Source organism: Dipodomys spectabilis, unplaced genomic scaffold (genome assembly GCF_019054845.1).
Source record: "Dipodomys spectabilis isolate Male_0828 unplaced genomic scaffold, ASM1905484v1 ptg000149l, whole genome shotgun sequence".
In the NCBI taxonomy this organism is placed as follows: Eukaryota; Metazoa; Chordata; class Mammalia; order Rodentia; family Heteromyidae; genus Dipodomys; species Dipodomys spectabilis.
In genome coordinates this window covers 1,435,285-1,439,000 of record NW_024870826.1, presented here as the reverse complement: position 1 = coordinate 1,439,000, position 3,716 = coordinate 1,435,285, and the positions used below count along the sequence as shown (strand labels likewise).

The 3,716-nt window shown below is 32.9% G+C and overlaps 1 pseudogene; it reads right to left on the bottom strand.

The window, feature by feature from the left end:
- Positions 1 to 3,224: 3,224 nt before the first annotated feature.
- Positions 3,225 to 3,324, bottom strand: LOC122118404 (annotated as a pseudogene).
- Positions 3,325 to 3,716: the final 392 nt, after the last annotated feature.

Genomic DNA, 3,716 nt, shown 5'->3' with positions numbered 1-3,716 from the left:
GCCAGATTCTATCTGAAAATTAATCTGGATAATTTAGGGCTGGGGGCATGACAAACTGGTAAGAACACCCATTTAGGAGACACAAGACACTAAATTCAAACTTTAATATTATGGATGTTAAAGAAAAAAGCTAAGACTTCAAAGAATTGGAATAATTGTAAGATTTGAGTATTTGTGGGGAGAAAAATCCATTAGAGAGATACAGTGAACCCATGTTTCAATACTTTCTACTTAAGTGATAATGTTATGTGGTACTCCAGACATAACAGAGTTACCTTGCAAAAATAACTGAGCATGGATGTGCATTTGGGTGATGAAAATACTCTATTTACACAGGTATTATTTAAATAGATTTTTTCGGTAGATTGTAGTTTTTGAAATAAGAGCCTGGGTGATATCCCTGAGCATTTTCTCCACATGTGACCACTTAATTTATTTTTAATTGATTAATTAATTAATTAGTTTGATGCTAATACTAGAGCTTGAAGTCAGGGCCTGGCTCTGTCTCAGAATTTGTCAATTTTTTGTTTTAGTTTTCTCAAGGCTAGCATTCACTGCTTGTACCATAGCTCCATTTCTAGCTCCATAGCTCCATTTCTAGCTTTTGCTGGTTACTTTCAAATCAAGATCTAATGGACTTTTTTTTCTTGGTCTGGTTTCAAACCACAATTCTCAGATTTCTTCTTTCTGATTAGCTAGGATTAAAGCCATGATCCACCAGTGTGGCTTCTACTTTTTCCTCTATACTTTTTTAATGCACATATTTAGATAATAATGTAAAACTGAGAGTATAGAAGAAAGATGTACAGTCATGATATTGTCCTGTCACAAATTCAAGTTAGTAAAGTAAATTTCTTCCTAAGACCATACAAAAAAATACCATAATATAGTGTAAGAGAACTCAGTATTGAACAGACGAGCTTTAAGAGCTTTCTAATAGATCCATTATTTATTGTTACTCAACATTAGGAAAAATGTATAATGCAGTAAGTAAAATGGAAGTCCTTTGGAAGACTACTTAAATTCCTTGTTTTTTTAAAGACACTTGTTTTCATCTAAAAAAAATAGGCCTGTCTATTGTCTTCGTGTGATTTTGATGATTGAATATGCTTAATGAAAAGTCAAACTGTATTAGTAGTCCTTTGTTATCAATTCTGACTTTTTCTTTTTGGAGAATATAATGATCAAAGCAATAGTTCAGAATCAGCAAGCAAGAGGTCAGAATCATGCTTCCAGTGCAAGTGGGTCACCAGTAAGTAATCCTCAATACCAGTTTCCACAAAGTTTTCTCACAGATACAATCAGCCTGCCTTTTCTAGCTGCTTTCCTAGCCTGTACCTATTCCTTCATTGTACAGGAAAAGTGTGATTCAACTGATTTCAGTCAGATCTGTTACTAGTGCTATCAAGGATTTAGATTCTTATGTAGGCTATTAAAAAGGTATTTACTAATTTCAAGTAAATACATAAATTCTATTTCCATCTTTTTTTAAAAAAAAATTTCTGCTTGTTCTATAACTTGATCAGAGGCATGGATTTTGTGGATAGCTCATCTCTGTCTTTCATGGCTCTCATAGATAATATGATTGCTCCATAATTATCCTAATTTATATTGTTTTATATTTTGGCTTGCATCATTGCACTTTCTGCACTGCCATTTCCCAAATCATTTATATAGGAGGCATTATTTCACATTTTCTCATTCCTAGAATAAGTTGCACATGAGGACACCACTGGTCCTCATTTTCAGTCTGTACCTTTGAATATGGAGGAACATCTTTCCTCTGCTCTCCATTTATTCCCTAATCTCCAGTTAGAATAATTTCGAATAGTAAAAATGGAAAAAGAAAATAAATCATGGTGAAAAAACATACGCAGAGAATTCACCAGATATTTCTGACCAGTTCAACCAACATGAACTATTAGGGAAATACATGGACACCTCATTTCCACTGCACTCAATGTATCTGGTTAGGCAATTCTAATGAAGATGAGGAACAAGATGAAAATGTGAGGGATGATAAAAATTGCAAGAAAAAAAATGGAGAAGGATCCAAGCAAATTTCTTCTTTGGGCTGCTGAAAATAACCAGCTTACTACAGTGCAGAGAATACTTTCCAAAAAGGCTACTCATGTGAATACTAGGGATGACGATGAGTATACGCCTCTTCATCGGGAAGCCTACAGTGGACACTTAGACATTGTCCGTGAGTTGGTGGCTCAAGGGGCACATGCAATAACTGTAGATGGCTGGACACCCCTGCACAGTGCATATACGTGTAATAATACCAGAGTGGCTTCTTTCTTCTTCATGATGCAGATACCAATGCCCAAACTAAACGCTTTTTGACCCCCTTGCATCTTGCTGCTGGTAATTGAGATAGCAAAAATACACTGGAACTGTTGAACCAATATGTCAAACCAGGTCTGAAGAACCACTTGGAAGAAACTGCATTTGATATTACCAAAAGGATAAGTATGTATCACTACCTCTTTGAAGTTGTGGAAGGCTGTACAAATTGTTCTCCTAAATCCTAATGATTCGGTTAATTTTCTTAAATTTCAAAAATGTCATTAATTCCTTTTTGTCAATACAACATATTTTCACAATCCAAATAACAACATCTTATAGTAACAATTCATGGATTCTGTGGAGTTCTTCAAAGTGAATTGTCTGCTTTTGATGTCAAAATGTATTCAAGAGTTTTTGTATACATCTATAATGATTTATGCAGAGTTTGTGATTTTGTTGATCGGAAATAATTTTAACTTATCTGTTGAAATGAGTAGTATAGAAACTAAAGATATTTCCGGTGTTTGTCTGAAAAATTATATTTTAAAATATTCTATATTCTATGTTTGTATAGTGTCCATAATCTATTTTATTCTCTCCTAGATATAATACATTAAATTCTACATTGTTTTATAACATATAGGTTCATTAATGTGTCCTTTCAGATTGCATTCCATACAGAAACAGTTTAAGATTCCTTTTTTTTCCCCTAGGTCCTTTTAGTATTATATTTCTTTGGGATAAAACAACAATGTTGTCTAATTTCAAAAGTTGTGTAAAGGTTATGCTATGTAAAGGCTTTTCTAAGGTGAAAATTTAATACACTGATGTCAAAGTAACTTTTAATTATATGAATTAGGTGTGTTGTTATACTTGTAATTTTGTAATCAACTTTTTAATAGCTGTTTTTCATTTCTTGCATCTGAAGAATGAAAAATTTTGAATAATTCACAAATTTTCATATCATCCTTGTACAAGTGCCATGTTAATCTCTGTATTGTTGTAATTTTGGTATACAAGCTGCTGAAGAATGTAGTATCCTGTAAATTTTAGTAGCTAATGATGAAATATTTATACAGGCTTATATGCTTAGGTGCCTATTTGTAACAAGGAAACATTATTGTTCCTAAAAATGCTATTAATCTTATTTCCCTAAAATTCTGTGAATAGTTGAAAAAAATATGTTGTTCAGTTGATTGCTCACATTTGCAATTTTTTTGTCAATGACTATTTTAAGTCTTTTTCACTTAGAATTTGATCAGACTTTCAAGTATTAATAGCTAAGTCCAAAGGAGACCGCTTTTTCAAGTACTTATTTATCCAACTGTGTTAGATCTGTGGAGCCAATGGATTCAAAGTAAGCCTTGTTTAAGAGCTACTTCTAAACATATGGAGCTGAGATTTTCCCAAATGAGGTCTTACTG